The sequence below is a fragment of the Urocitellus parryii genome, chromosome 3 (assembly GCF_045843805.1).
Source record: "Urocitellus parryii isolate mUroPar1 chromosome 3, mUroPar1.hap1, whole genome shotgun sequence".
Lineage (NCBI taxonomy): Eukaryota > Metazoa > Chordata > Mammalia > Rodentia > Sciuridae > Urocitellus > Urocitellus parryii.
Window position 1 is genome coordinate 69,487,481 of NC_135533.1, and position 17,051 is coordinate 69,504,531.

Genomic DNA, 17,051 nt, shown 5'->3' on the forward strand with positions numbered 1-17,051 from the left:
GCCTGGCAGTAGAGTACTCGCCCAGCATGTGTAAGAACCCAAGTTCAATTCCCCACTCTACAATAAACAAAGACAAATCCTACTATAGAGTAAAAATAAAATTTTAGAAACTATTCATAATATTATTACATTTTGTAAATTCAAATAAAGTATTTTATTTAGTCAGGAATATATGAAATAATAAAAAAATGTCCAAATGTCATATAGACAACAAATTCATGATTATGGTGGCTTCAAAGTGAGTAGGGATAATGCCATAACAGTTCCTATGAAGATAAAACTTGGAAATTATTTATTGTTTTCTTTCTTAAAACAAACAAAAAAACCTCAATGTAATTAAATATGTTAAAACATTTATTTGAGTTTTGGTGTTGTCTAAAACCAACTTTCTTTAAAAGAAAAGTTCAAAATATCAAATTTTACATCACAATGTACTCATTAATAGTCACATCTTATTTTTCCTGGCCCTCATTCCTAACAACCAATAGTCTAATCTGTATTTCTAAAGATCTGTTTTTGGCATTTCACATAAATGAAATAAAATAAAATGAGATTTTAAAAAATCTGGTGTCTTTCCCATAGCATAAGGTTTTCAAGTTTCATTCAAGGTTTAGCACATGCTAGCTGGATAATCTTCCACTATTTGGATATGCCACATTATGCTTATTCAATCATTGGTTGATCCACATTTGTGTTATTTCCACTTTGTGTCAATTACTAATAATGACTCTGTAGGAACTCATGTAGAAGTTTTGTGTAGATATATGTCTTTGATTCTCTTTGGTATGTACCTAAGAATGTACTTACAGAGCCATATAGTATCTCTGTGTTTAACACCTTGAGGAATTGTAAGCTATATTCCAAGGTGTCTGTACCATTTTACACATTCATGAGGAATCTATGAGGATTCCACTTTTCTTTCTTGGCAACACTTGCTACTGCCCAGTTTTCTAATCATAGCCATGGTACTGGGTGTTAGGTAGTATCTTATCATGGTTTTGATCTGATTTCCCTAAGGACAAATGATGCTGAGTATCTTTTAATATGCATGTTGCCTGTTTGTGCATGTTTGGAGAAAGGTCTGTTCAAAACATTGCTTATTCTTCAAATATTTCCCCCCTTCTGTGTTTCAAATTCTTTGGGACTCACATTACACATGGATTGGTATGCTGGATGATGTCCAGATGTATTTGAGGCTCTTTTTGTTATTCTTTATTACATTTTTCATCCTTCAGACTGAAAAGAATATAAATTGACTCTCTTCAAAATCCCTGACTCTTAAAGTCTATGAAAATTGTTCTTTTTTTAAATTTACTGTCCTTTTCAACATGAGAATTTTTGTTTGTTTTTTCTTTACAATTTCTGGGTCTTCATTAAAATCTTCTGGGATGAGATATCATTCTCAGACTCTCTCTTAGCTCTTAAGACATTATTTTCTTTTGTTCTTTAAACTTGTTTAAAATAGCTGATGAAGTCTTCACCAAGGAAGTCCAACTTCTAATTTTCCTAGGGGATGTTTCTCTTAACAGCTTCATTTCTCTCTGTATGCTTTCTTCCCTGTTTCTGTGTGTGTCTCATAATATCTTAATTTGAAACGTAATACTTTAACCCACCCAGGTTTGTTATTATTGCTAGTTGTTATTGTGTTTCTTGTTTGTTGGCTTAGTCACTTTCCTGCATTACATCTTTAAAGTTTATATTCTTTGTCATGACCCACCACTAAAGTTTAGTGCATTAGCTTAGTGGTCAACTCATGATCAGATACAGATATCCTTAAATGCTTTAAGCTAAGAGGTCTTTGTTAAGAGGCTTAATGCATGTACTGGTACAAGCCTTCAAAGCAAGTTACAATTCTGGTCTTCTCTTCCTGCTTGTATGGAGCCTTAGAGGAGTCAGCCAAAAGCAAAAAAACAAAAAAAAAAAAAAAAAAAAAAACCCTTCTCAGATCTTACCTGGGCATGTGCAAAATTTCATACACATATATTAATTTATAGTTTCCCAGAATTCTAAGATTTTGGTAAATTTTTTGAAGTTCTAATTGTTAATACCATCTCAGGCAATTGTGATGTTAAATAGTTGTTGCTTGTTATGTTTTGTTTTTACCAATACTCTGGTTAAGATTATTGGCCCTGAGCCAATTCAACTGAAGAGCAAAGTTCTGAGAACTTACTGGAGAGATTCCAGAAGGTCAAATAGTAAGAGATCTCTAGTGGTGAGTTGGGAAACTCCAAACCCCTTCTGTCTTGCCTGGATTTCCAGACTGCTATTTTCACTTTTCTGGTTGTTGGGGGTTTGCTGAATTTCAATGGTGCCAAGGAGCTGGGGAGCAAGCAGTTGATTAAATTTTAGCAAAGAAAAATGTCACAATGTTTACTGTTAGTACAGCATTGCAGCTTATCTTAAAAAAAAAGTGAAATAAACCCTCCTGGCAGTTTTTCAATGGTCTATTTAATCTCTAGTGTTTTCAAGAAGTAATTTTGATAATTTTCATTGATTTTATGGAGTTTTTTTAAAGAAGTTCTTTACTATTCTGGCAGTCAGGTATGTATATATACATATATATATATATATATATATATATATATATATATATATATATAATGCTTCACTGAATCCATTTCTCAAATATTGTGAACATTCAAAAGAACACATGTAATTTGGTACTTTCATAAAGCACTTTCACGACCTGAAGGATGTCATGCTCAAAGCAAATGATTAATAACCTGTTTTTTTTTCTATGATTGGATATGGACACCAAACAGGGATATTCTCCAGTGAACAATAAAATTACAAAACAATTTTTCCCCCCACACTTTTATTGGTGCTTTATAGTTGTACATACTGATAGGATTTGTTGTTACATATTAGTACATGCACAGAGTTCACAATATAACACAATATAACAACATAATTTGGCCAATGTCACTCCACAGGATGTTTTTAATTTCTAAGAATTTCTATGTATTATTCTAATTCTCTACCATGCCTTCCCCCTAACAAACACTTTTAATTTTCTTTTCTGCAAAACAACAATTTAAATGGAAATGTACATTGTTTTCAATTAGCAGCACTTGAAATTATGCTTATATGTAATACATGGAACCAGTTTTGCAGAAAACCCAAGAAAAAGGCCAAGGAATAACAATATCTCACTTCAAGTCTAAGCAGATTATTTTATGATAATAAAAACAACAACAATCGTAGCACAATTGAAGCAGCCTATTAAAATATAGTAGGTAAATAGTCCCAGAATAAAAAATTCTTTGATGTGAAATCAGAAAATGTCACTGTGTTTCTCTAAAAAGGTCTATAATTTTGAATTCTAGAGCTTCTCATTTCATAAGATCCAAACTTGTGTAAGGAAGTGAATATCCTCTTGAAAAAACATTGAAACTTAAATTATGAACAAATGTATATGGTTCATTATGTAGTTATATTTTCTTTAATGGTAAGAAACAATGATGTAGGGTTTTTTAATTTTGTTTTCCAGCATAAGAGAAAGAACTAGAAATATATAAAGAATATTATTGTTTTAATATGTAAATCAAGTGATGTGGCTAATAATACAAATGAATTCATTATGTGGCTGATGATACTGTGTGCTTGTAAACATTTAAAAAAAATTTGGTTCACAAAATTATCAGGTTGAAAGTGTCACAAAAAGAAATATTTTAATTGCATTACCAAATAGATCCCTTTATGTGCACATTATTTATTTATTTGCTTATATATGTTACAGTGACCTCTTGCCCTGTATTCCTTCCCAGTTTGCCTCATAATTAATTTCAAACAACTCCTTTGATGAAATGGTGGAGTTTTAATCATTGTCCTTTGTATTCTTCTCTAGTCTTAACTCTTGTCAATTTCCTATTTCCCAAAGTCCATAGCCTTCCAAGCTGTTCACTGACCAGAGCTGTATTCCAATTCACCATGCTTTTATTTCTGATTCTTTTCACATGCTATTTCTGTTATTGGAACTATCTTTTGGATCCCTACATATGGGACTCAGTTTACATGTTACTTTTGTGAAGTCCGCCCTGGTCTTAGGGATGTAATTCCTTAGCATGGCATTGTATAGAATAGGATAGAAAATTTCATTCTTCAGAATGACTGGATTACTTATTTATTTTCATGCTGGAGAATGCACCCAGACCCTTGTACATGCTAAAAACAGGCTCTACTACTGACCTCTTGCCCTTATCCATAGAATAATTTAATATTTTAAGTGTGCAGGATCACTAAATGAATGAAGGAAGTGTTTCCAGAATCAAGACAGCATTGTGTGTTGCAGAGTGAGCTTTCCATGTTGTAAGGAGACAGATGAGAATGCTGGGAACATGATGTTAAGAGAATAATTCTATAAAATGAGTCCACTGTGCCCTCACCCCCACTCTCTTTGCCAAAAAGCCATCTGCCTACAGCCCCACCAGGCCTAAGCAGGGGCAAAGGTCAGAAAGTCAGTGTAAGTAATGAAGGATGGAGATCAAAAGAAAATGCTGACTGGTTATCACTGGTTATCAAAGAAGACAGCGGATTGTTAACCTCTGCAATTGTGTTCCTGGGCACTCTGGGTTGCAAAAGTTAACCTCGGTGTCCCTGCCCTTGGTCATGAATGTGGGTAAGACAAGACAATAATTTAAAAAGAAGGACTTGGGATCTATAAAAGAGCAAAAAACGTCCCCTCCCTCAGACACCCAGCTCTGGGGCCTCTTCTCTTGGGAGAAGTCTCTCTCTGTCCTTTTCTTAAATAAAACTTGCGGAGATCTAACATGGCGGCGAAGGGACTGCATCACCCCAGGGCGCCGCGTCACTAAGTGGGAGAAAGACGATGCAAAACGGCTGAAGGATATCTTTGGGAAGTTCAAGTGAAATTGAGGTGCTCCAGAATCTAGTGGACAGATTTCCATTGTGCGAAGTTCGGCTCTGAGAGATCCATTTCCCCCGCATGGAGGGTCGCATAGCCTGACAGGCGATCGCCCCGCGGCTGGAGTCTGTGGCGCGCGCCGGGGAGCGGCAGGGTGCCGGAGCGGGGAACAGCGATACGGATCCGGGGGGGCTCCCGCCTGTGGTACATCGGAGCCCTTAGCGCTGAGTTCCGGCTTTGAAACAGAGGAGAGAAGAGGCCCAGTTTGGCTCCAGACACCGGTCGGACCACAGTGGAGAACAGCAGCCGCCATTTCGGAGAGATGATGTAATCATCCCCATGTTCTACTGATCTCAGCCCATTCAACTACGAACAGGTGATATCAGGCTGGTATTTGCCTGCTTCTAGCAGACAGATTTTCTGCTCAGGCTCGGGGCGGGGGTTCTTGTGGAGAATACTCCTAGAGGCTCGTGCCTGGCAAGGCGTGCCCCGGGCACTGAGCAGCTGGATTCGGGTTCCCGGGGCTAACCTGGCCCAGGTCTGAGGAAACTGCGGAGACTGCCGGCGGAGGCCAGCTCCAAGTGGAGCGTGCGCTGAGCTTGGGGCGACTGGGTTCTGACTCCCGGAACAGTTTTGGCCTGAGGCTGGGGAACCCATGGGGTCGCTCCCTGGAGCCAGCTCCCAGCGGAGAGTGTATCAGATCGGAGAGGCGGGGTTCCGGCTACCTAAGCTGCTTTGGCCCAAGGCTAGGGAACCTGCGGTGACTGCTTCTCAATCAGGGTCCGGCGGGGTGTTGTAGGGACAGAGTGGATCTTCCTCCTGCGCCCAGAGCAGTCCAAGTGACCCGCTGGCGTGGTGCCATGACACCCCAAACGCAGCTGGGGCTGAAGAGAGCAGCCGCCCACGCATAGAATAGGACCAGCGATTCCGTGGCGCAGCAGCCAAGTAACCTCATTTGGAGTAGGGGCTGTGCGGAGCTGCCATCCGAGCAAGCAGGGCAGGCAGACCTGCCGCCAACTGGCAAGACAGGCCAGGTAGCTTGCCAGCGGGGTGGACACGTAACACCGAGGCAGTCGCGTCACACTGGTTGGAGTGGGGGTGGAGCAGGGTCGCCGCCCGGGTCCGGAGGGGGCTCAGCGACCCGTTGGAGAGGTAGTTAGGTACCCCCATTGGGAGTGGGGGCTGTGCAGAACTGCGACCCACCGGCCTAGAGGTCTGCCAGCGCGGTAGACTCGTCACACCAATTGGAGTGGGGGGCCCAGCTGAGCCGCCACCCACATCCAGATCAGGACCAACGATCCCAGGGCGTGGTAGTTAAGTTACCACAACTGGAGTGGGGGCAGAGCAAAGCCACCACCCGTGCCCGCAGCGGGGGCAGACCTGCGACCGATCAGCGGGGTAGACAGACCACCATAATTAGAGGAGGAGCACAGCCAATACCCGCCCTGCAAGGGAGACTTCCCAACTATACAAGAGCAACATAAATAAATAGGGGGTAAATTTCAAAAACACAACAGTGGCACCAAGCAGAAAGAAACGTCAGCAGTATGAAAAGACAAGGAAAGAAAGGACCACAAGCAATGCAGGTCAACTCAACTTTAGAAGAGGTAATAGCTGCAACAGATGGAATGTCAGATAAAGACATCAGGATTTATATGCTTCAGATGATCTGGAGTCTCAAGGAAGACATGAGACAGCAAAATCAGACAATGAAAGATCACATTGACAAACAAATCCAGGAAGTAAAAGATCAATTTCACAGGGAGATAGAGGTAATAAAAAACAAACAAATAGAAATTCTAGAAATGCAGGAAGCTATAAACCAACTTAAAAACTCAATTGAGAATACTACCAGCAGAGTAGATCACTTAGAAGAGAGAACATCAGACAATGAAGACAAAGTATTTCAACTGGAAAAGAACATAGACAGCTCAGCAAGTCTGCTAAGAAACCATGAGCAGAACATCCAAGAATTATGGGATAATATCAAAAGACCAAATTTAAGAGTCATTGGGATACAGGAAGGCACAGAGCTCCAAACCAAAGGAATAAAAAGTCTTTTCAGTGAAATAATACGAGAAAACTTCCCAGACTTGAAGAATGAGACAGAATCCCAAATCCTAGAAGCCTACAGGACGCCGAATGTGCAAAATCTTAAGAGATCCACACCTAGACACATTATAATGAAAATGTCCAACATACAGAATAAGGAGAGAATTTTAAAAGCTGCAAGAGAAAGAAAGCAGATTACATTTAGGGGTAAACCAATCAGGATAACAGCTGATCTCTCAACACAGACTCTGAAAGCTAGAAGATCCTGGAATAACATATTTCAAACACTGAAAGAAAATGGGTTCCAACCAAGAATCGTGTATCCGGCGAAATTAAGCTTCAGATTAGAAGATGAAATTAAAACCTTCCACGATAAACAAAAGTTAAAAGAATTCGCAGCTAGAAAACCATCTCTTCAAAAAATCCTTGGCAAAACATTACAGGAAGAGGAAATGGAAAATAACTTTGAAAACCAACAATGGGAGGTAGGACAGTAAAGGGGGGAAAGTAGTCAAAGAGGATAACAAATCAGGTTTAGTAACATCAATAAACAAATATGGATAGAAGAACAAACCATATCTCAATAATAACCCTAAATGTTAATGGCTTAAACTCACCAATTAAGAGACACAGGCTAGTAGAATGGATCAAAAAACAAGACCCAACAATATGCTGTCTACAGGAGACGCATTTGATAGGAAAAGATATACATAGACTGAAGGTGAAAGGTTGGGAAAAATCATATCACTCATATGGACCGCGGAAACAAGCAGGAGTGTCCATACTCATATCTAATAAAATAGATTTCAAGCCAAAGCTAATCAAAAGGGATATAGAAGGACACTTCATACTGCTCAAGGGAACCATACACCAACAAGACATAACAATCATAAATATATATGCCCCAAATAATGGTGCAGCTGTGTTCATCAAGCAAACTCTTCTCAAGTTCAAGAGTCTAATAGACCAACATACAATAATCATGGGAGACTTCAACACACCTCTCTCACCACTGGACAGATCTTCCAAACAAAAGTTAAATAAGGAAACTATAGAACTCAATAACACAATTAACAACCTAGACTTAATTGACATATATAGACTATACCACCCAACATCAAGTAGCTACACTTTTTTCTCAGCAGCACATGGAACCTTCTCAAAAATAGACCATATACTATGTCACAGGGCAACTCTTAGACAATACAAAGGGGTAGATATAATACCATGCATCTTATCTGATCATAATGGAATGAAACTGAAAATCAATGATAAAAGAAGAAAGGAAAAATCAAGCATCACCTGGAGAATGAACAATAGGTGGCTGAGTGATCAATGGGTTTTAGAAGACATCAAGGAGGAAATTAAAAAATTCCTAGAGTTAAATGAAAACACAGACACAACATATCGGAATCTATGGGACACATTGAAAGCAGTTCTAAGAGGAAAATTCATTGCTTGGAGTTCATTCCTCAAAAAAAGAAAAAAACAACAAATAAATGATCTCATACTTCATCTCAAAATCCTAGAAAAAGAAGAGCAAAACAACAGCAAAAGAAGTAGAAGGCAAGAAATAATTAAAATCAGAGCTGAAATTAATGAAATTGAAACAAAAGAAACAATTGAAAAAATTGACAAAACTAAAAGCTGGTTCTTTGAAAAAATAAATAAAATTGACAGACCCTTAGCCATGCTAACGAAGAGAAGAAGAGAGAGAACCCAAATTACTAGCATACGGGATGAAAAAGGCAATATCACAACAGACACTTCAGAAATACAGAAGATAATCAGAAATTACTTTGAATCCTTATACTCCAATAAAATAGAAGACACTGAAGGCATAGATAAATTCCTTGAGTCCTATGATCTGCCCAGATTGAGCCAGGAGGATATAGACAACCTAAACAGACCAATAACAATAGAGGAAATAGAAGAAACCATCAAAAGACTACCAACTAAGAAAAGCCCAGGACCGGATGGGTATACAGCAGAGTTTTACAAAACCTTTAAAGAGGAACTAACACCAATACTTTTCAAGCTATTTCAGGAAATAGAAAAAGAGGGAGAACTTCCAAATTCATTCTACGAGGCCAACATCACCCTGATTCCGAAACCAGACAAAGACACTTCAAAGAAGGAAAACTACAGACCAATATCTCTAATGAACCTTGACGCAAAAATCCTCAATAAAATTCTGGCGAATCGGATTCAAATACATATCAAAAAAATTATACATCATGATCAAGTAGGATTCATCCCTGGGATGCAAGGCTGGGTTAATATACGGAAATCAATAAATGTTATTCACCACATCAATAGACTTAAAAATAAGAACCATATGATCATCTCAATAGATGCAGAAAAAGCATTCGACAAAGTACAGCATCCCTTTATGTTCAAAACGCTAGAAAAATTAGGGATAACAGGATCATACCTCAACATTGTAAAAGCAATCTATGATAAGCCACAGGCCAGCATCATTCTGAATGGAGAAAAATTGAAGGCATTCCCTCTAAGATCTGGTACAAGACAGGGATGCCCTCTCTCACCACTTCTGTTCAACATAGTCCTCGAAACACTGGCTAGAGCAATTAGACAGACAAAAGAAATTAAAGGCATAAAAATAGGAAAAGAAGAACTTAAATTATCACTATTTGCAGATGATATGATTCTATACCTAGAAGATCCAAAAGGGTCTACAAAGATGCTATTAGAGCTAATAAATGAATTCAGCAAAGTGGCAGGATATAAGATCAACACGCATAAATCAAAGGCATTCCTGTATATCAGCGACAAATCCTCTGAAACGGAAATGAGGACAACCACTCCATTCACAATATCCCCCCAAAAAATAAAATACTTGGGAATCAACCTAACAAAAGAGGTGAAAGATTTATACAATGAAAATTACAGAACCCTAAAGAAAGACATAGAAGAAGACCTTAGAAGATGGAAAAATATACCCTGCTCATGGATAGGCAGAACTAACATCATCAAAATGGCGATATTACCAAAAGTTCTCTATAAGTTCAATGCAATGCCAATCAAAATCCCAACAGCATATCTTGTAGAAATAGATAAAAGAATCATGAAATTCATATGGAATAATAAAAGACCCAGAATAGCAAAAACAATACTAAGCAGGAAGTGTGAATCAGGCGGTATAGCGATACCAGACTTCAAACTATACTACAGAGCAATAGTAACAAAAACAGCATGGTACTGGTACCAAAACAGGCGGGTGGACCAATGGTACAGAATAGAGGACACAGTAACCAATCCACAAAACTACAACTATCTTATATTTGATAAAGGGGCTAAAAGCATGCAATGGAGGAAGGATAGCATCTTCAACAAATGGTGCTGGGAAAACTGGAAATCCATTTGCACCAAAATGAATCTGAATCCCTATCTCTCGCCGTGCACAAAAGTTAACTCAAAATGGATCAAGGAGCTGGATATTAAATCAGAGACATGGCATCTGATAGAAGAAAAAGTTGGTTATGATCTACACGCTGTGGGATCGGGCTCCAAATTCCTCAATAGGACACCCATAGCGCTAGAGTTAACAAATAGAATCAACAAATGGGACTTACTCAAACTAAAAAGTTTTTTCTCAGCAAAAGAAACAATAAGAGAGATAAACAGGGAGCCTACATCCTGGGAACAAATCTTTACTCCACACACTTCAGATAGAGCCCTAATAACCAGAATATACAAAGAACTCAAAAAATTAGACAATAAGATAACAAATAACCCAATCAATAAATGGGCCAAGGACCTGAACAGACACTTCTCAGAGGAGGACATACAATCAATCAACAAGTACATGAAAAAATGCTCACCATCGCTAGCAGTCAGAGAAATGCAAATCAAAACTATCCTAAGATACCATCTCACTCCAGTAAGTCTGGCAGCCATTAGGAAGTCAAACAACAATAAGTGCTGGAGAGGATGCGGGGAAAAGGGCACTCTTGTTCATTGCTGGTGGGACTGCAAATTGGTGCAGCCAATTTGGAAAGCAGTATGGAGATTTCTCGGAAAGCTGGGAATGGAACCACCATTTGACCCAGCTATTCCCCTTCTCGGTCTATTCCCTAAAGCCCTAACAAGAGCATGCTACAGGGACACTGCTACATCGATGTTCATAGCAGCTCAATTCACGATAGCAAGACTGTGGAACCAGCCTAGATGCCCTTCAATAGATGAATGGATAAAAAAAATGTGGCATTTATATACAATGGAGTATTATTCTGCATTAAAAAATGACAAAATCATAGAATTTGGAGGGAAATGGATGGCATTAGAGCAGATTATGCTAAGTGAAGCTAGTCAATCTTTAAAAAACAAATACCAAATGACTCCTTTGATATAAGGGGAGTAAACAAGGACAGGGTAGGGACAAAGAGCTTGAGAAGAATATTTACATTAAACAGGGATGAGAGGTGGGAGGGAAAGGGAGTGAGAAGGGAAAGTGCATGGAAATGGAAGGCGATCCTCAGGGTTATACAAAATGTCATATAAGAGGAAAGGAGGGGTAAGACAAGATAATACAAATGGAAGAAATGATTTACAGTAAAAGGGGTAGAGAGAGAAAAGGGGAGGGGGGGAGGGGAGGGAAGGGGAGGGGAGGGGGGATAGTAGAGAATAGGACAGACAGCAGAATACATCAGACACTAGAAAGGCAATATGTCAATCAATGGAAGGGTAACTGATGTGATACAGCAATTTGTATACGGGGTAAAAGGGGGAGTTCATAATCCACTTGAATCAAACCGTGTAATATGATGTATTAAGAACTATGTAATGTTATGAACGACCAATAAAAAAAAAAAAAAAAAAAAGAATTGTAATGCAAAATAAATAAATAAATAAATAAACAAATAAAAAAAAAAAATAAAACTTGCTTTCTACACTTACTTCGATGTTTCTCAGGTATTTAATCTACAACAGCAAGGAACAAGGACCCGTTCTTGATCAACATCAGCACACAGATAATGATCCCAAGGATGACACACGTATGAGTATGACTCAGATGACTCTAGAGAATGGTGAGAAACACACTTGCTGCATGGTAGGTGACTATAATCGCGTGAACTGTCAGATGGAGATTTAGTGCAGGGAACCAAAAAGTCTTAGGCCTAGAGGTAGAGGGTTCTGAACGAAATGAATACCCTATGAGATCTGAACAACAAATCACATCTTCCACCCTCTTTTTGTTCCTCAGAACAATGGTGGTTATATTTTCTGCCTACCTCAAAGGTTTGTTTCAAGGAGCAAGACTCAGGGTTGTTTGAGGATGTCATCTCAGCAGGGCAAGTGATTTTGTGATTCCTGTTCTCTCCTTTTTTGCCCATTCTTTGAGTTTATTTTCTCTCTTAACTCTTCCTATGATTCATCATTTTAGTATTTTGGCCATTTCCTTAGTGTTCATGTCCTCTGAATCTGCCGTCCATATAAAATATTAAAACCCAGCCTTGGGTCAATTCAGCTATCACTTTTCTTCCTACCTTAGCTGAGTCTGTGGAGCCCTGCTGGAAAAAAATAACACATTTACACATTCGGGCTGATAGAAAATTCATGTTCTTCAACCACAGCTGGATTCTGAGATAGTGCAGTAATCCCTCTTCATTTTCCAAGTAGGGTGTTTGTCCAAAGTGGCACTTCCTGTATCCATGCTTTTCATATATTCAACCCTTTCCTTACAGATTTTTGTCTCTTTCTTAACAGAAAAGTAGGAATACCCACTTTTAAGAAATCCCCAAACTTTGTATCTCTAAGATGTTTTCCATCTGAATTCATCTGCTCCCCACTGTAAACTAATCCAGAGGAAGACACCACTTTTATAAAAGCAGCCTATACTCCCAACATCCTCATTTCTGCTTTTTCTGTGGTCTGAATCTGCAGATTACCTCTTCTATATTATGTTTCCATTGTCTTTAAATATATATATATATATATATATATATATATATATATATATATGTGTGTGTGTGTGTGTGTGTGTGTGTGTGTGTGTGTATAATTTATTTTTTAGCAATAGTTTTAAGTTTGTAGCAAAACTGGACAGAAAGGTCAGAGATTTCCCACATACAGCCTATACCTACATAAACAAAGCCTCCTCTATGGTCAACTTCCCCCACCAGAGGGCTCATTTGTTAGAACACAGAACCTACATTACCTATCCACCAAAGTGTGGCTGTTAATCCTTGGCGTCACATATTCTATGGGTCTTTTACAAATGTATAATGACCAGCAGCTCAAGTATCACACAGATTACTACTTCTGTCTCAAGAATGGCCTGGGTTTCACCTCCACCTTTTCCTCCCACAGCACTTACAACAGAGACCAGTGATCACTTTACTGCCTCCATAGATTTGCATTTTTTAGAATGCTTTGTATTTGGAATCATAAAGTATGGAGCTTTCTTTCACTTAGTGAATTGTAGTTACAGTTTCTCCATTCATGACTTGATAATTCATTTCTTTTTAGTGCCATCTTTATTTTCACTGTCTTCTTCACTCCTAGGCAAGTGAAGAGTCTTTTATTAAGTACTTTCAAAGCTCATCAATCTTGAAAACAAACAAGTCAACAAATCACACATGCAGTATTGCCCCTAAAAGACCTTTCCTCCTTCAGAGATCATCTTCTCATCCTTTCCTTAATAACCCAACTTCTTGAATTGTTTATAGCCACTCTCTGTTTTTTCTCTCTCAATTTACTTTCACCCACACACTGAAACCTGACTTCCACTCACATATATCCAGCTTCTGTACATAGTGAGATAACTAAGAAAAACTTTCCCCGTGACTTCTGTGAGAATAAATTCTGGTTTACCTTCTATGTTTCTTTCTTCTCCTTAATTTACCTCTTTAAAAAACTTCTCCTTCTGGTTTTCTTATTGAACAAAGGTCCAGATAAAAAGGTCACATTCTCTGTTGGCAATCTTATCTATATCCATGAATTTTGTTACAGTATAAATGACAGTTTTAAACCATTTTAACTAAAATGTGTATCTAGGAAATTCATGCACATGTTTTAGTTTGGATTTTTGTGTCTTTTTTGACAGAAAAGTAGAAAGGTCCTATTGTGATTTTGCATTAACTATCAAGACATAGTTCCTTTATGTACACGTTTCAGTTTATAGAATAACACACAGAGTGAGGACTGCTTATTTTAATTATATACTACCATCTTTATCCAGATCTCTGTATTTGAGTATGTAGTTTCCACTGGCTTTCCCAAGACCTTCCAAAATGCATAATGACAGGCAGTCACCCTTATAGGTTCAAACCTGAAATTTTCAGCCTCTAATCACAATTCCCCCAGCCATATTTTCTTAATACTTGTCAGTACTTGTTATTGTCAAGCACTAGGCTGGACTTGAAGATGGAGTGGTGATCCTATTTTAACAACTTATGTCCAGAAGGAAAGACAATCATATTAATGGTTATAATTGTTCCATTTCCTACAAAAGAGGCTATAACTAGAACAGAAGATGAAACTAGCAGAAATCTTTGAAGAGCTGATTAATAGGCCGAACTGGGACAGGTAAATTGAAGTTAGGTAAAGGACAGAACAAAAGTATACAGAAGATTTGGAAACCACATATGTAGAAGCCAGAGGAGGGATGAAACCGGCTTCTCCATAACTGATACTTATCAACTTTAACTGATAATGAAGAAAGCCAAAGGAAGACTAATACAGAAAAAAATCTGGAGAGGGAAATAAGGGATGGTTATGAAGAACCTTGTGATTTCTATTTCCTTTTATGCTGTCCAAATCAAAATCTGCAAGTCATTCTCATTCTTCCCTTATCCTCATTTTATGTAAGCATTCCATTTCCAAATCTTATTATATCTTGCTTCTGAATACCTGTCAAACTTATTGATGTCTTTCTATCCTATTTTTTCACTCATAGCTCTAACCAGTATTATCTCTCCTAGATTACTCTTTTACTACCTGGTATATAATTAACTTGTCTCTATCGCTTCCTATATCCTAAATTTCAAATATACATTCATTGATTTTTATCAGACAATTGTAGGAGGAATTGTTCCATATAAAATTTGCAATGCTCACTGTTATTATATTTGATAAGTACTTTTACCATGTCCATTTTGTGGATAAGACATTGAAGCACAGAAAACCTATTACAGTCCTTAGAATAGCTTACCTTGTTAAAGGCGTTATGTATGCTGTTTCTTGTACATGGACCTCCTTTTCCTGGTTCTTTCTCTCACTCTCCTTTTAGAGGTCTCTTCACTCAAGAGTGTTTCCCTTATTTTTGAGGCTTTTATCTCCTTGCTATTCAGTATTATTGTAATTGACTATATGTCCATTTTCTTCCCTGGACTAAAGGCTTATTCTAACTTTGTGTGTAATTGTGATTCCATAATTATTTTTTCAATGAATCAATTAGTGAATGAATCAACAGTTATTAAATGAAAAAGTATTTGAAAATGCAAAATGACCATAAAGTATTGTTTATAAGTAATAAAGATATAATAGCAATTGTGTTTATTTTTTCATTAACTAGAGGAAGTAAATAAAGATAAATAAGAAATTACTTTGGCCCTCAAGGAACAGTCATAAAAATAATGTTATCTAATTACCACAAATAGAAATTAATGCATTTTAAAGTTGCATTCCTTAAAAGTAAACACTTAAAAATAATGTATTCAATGTTATTTATATTGTTTTACTATCTTTCCCTGTTACATGTATGAAATGGGAATCATAATAGAAAGTGTTTTGCATAAGTATTAAATAGAGTTTCTAATGATTTGTTTTGTTTCTTGGTTGATTTTTTTTAAACTGCCTGAGTTTCAGTGCATTAATATAAACATTGTGCAGAACTTCATTGATTCATTTATTCACTGTTCCATTTATCTAACACTTATACATACAATTGAAAAAATGTCATTAAGTCCTGGGTACACAATTTCAATGCAAAAATAACACAAAAGCCCAAAATCCCGTTGTCATTCAACATGGTCTTGGCCATAGCCATAGGAACTGACACAAGAAAACCCTGGAGAAGACCAGAAGCAGGGGTAGAACAAGAAAAAAAGTAGAAAACATCATAGAAATTTTTTTTCTTGGGTTATTGGTGCCTCACAAATCAATATGTTAGATAGGTAACACGCAAGTGCACATTATGAATTGTTGAAAAGTTGGGAAGTAGAACCACCACAATTTCAGAGATTTTTCTGGAGGCCTTAATGACTTAATGAAGAGACAAGAGAAAGAATGACTTTCTTATGTTAAGCACAGTTTGTCAATTATGATCTAGGTAGGGAAAAAGATCAGTAGATGCAACAGAGTCTTAGGGAATCTGCAAAGTATGACATTAAAATAAGTGTCCTTCAGGAATAGTACAATTATTACCTTGTGGTAGTCTGTAAATAAAATATATAAGCATGTTCAGTAAATTTTAGAGTAACTTTTTAAAGACAGACATAATTTAGTATCCCATGGTTTAAAAAAAAAACTAGTCAGTAAATTTTCAACATTTTATATCACTAGAAAAATAGATTATGGCTCATCTGACCAACATATTAGCAAAAGATACTCTATTAAAACAAAATAAAATGTTTTAACTTCAAAGGTCCTATATTCTCTTTCTCTGGCTGGTTATGAAATTATTTCATGAAAAATAAAAAATAAAACTAAAAGTTATAGTAAATTATGGAGCTACTTTATATTGACTAGTTAAATAGATTGATTCATGGAAGCCATTTCTTAATGGTAGCTAGTTAGAAATAGATCTTTTGCTTTATGCCTGAATTGGTTATATGTATGTAAATGTTAACATTATGTTTTTAAGATTTTGTTTTTATTCAAGAAAAACTAGATGTGGAAACCTATGATGACAAATGATTAAATTGGAGATTATGAATAGAAGTGACTAATGCAGACTCACAATATTGACAATGGAGATAGTATTATTTCCATTCCTTAAAAACATGGTATTTTTCTATGTGTAGAAATAAGAATTTTTTTGTTATTATATTTTAGTTATGTCACTTACAACCTGGTATGAAAATCTCAAATATAGATTATTGAGTTCTGATAAAGGCATATACCTGGGCAGTCAAAATCCCAATCAAGATACTGACTTCTATCATCCTGG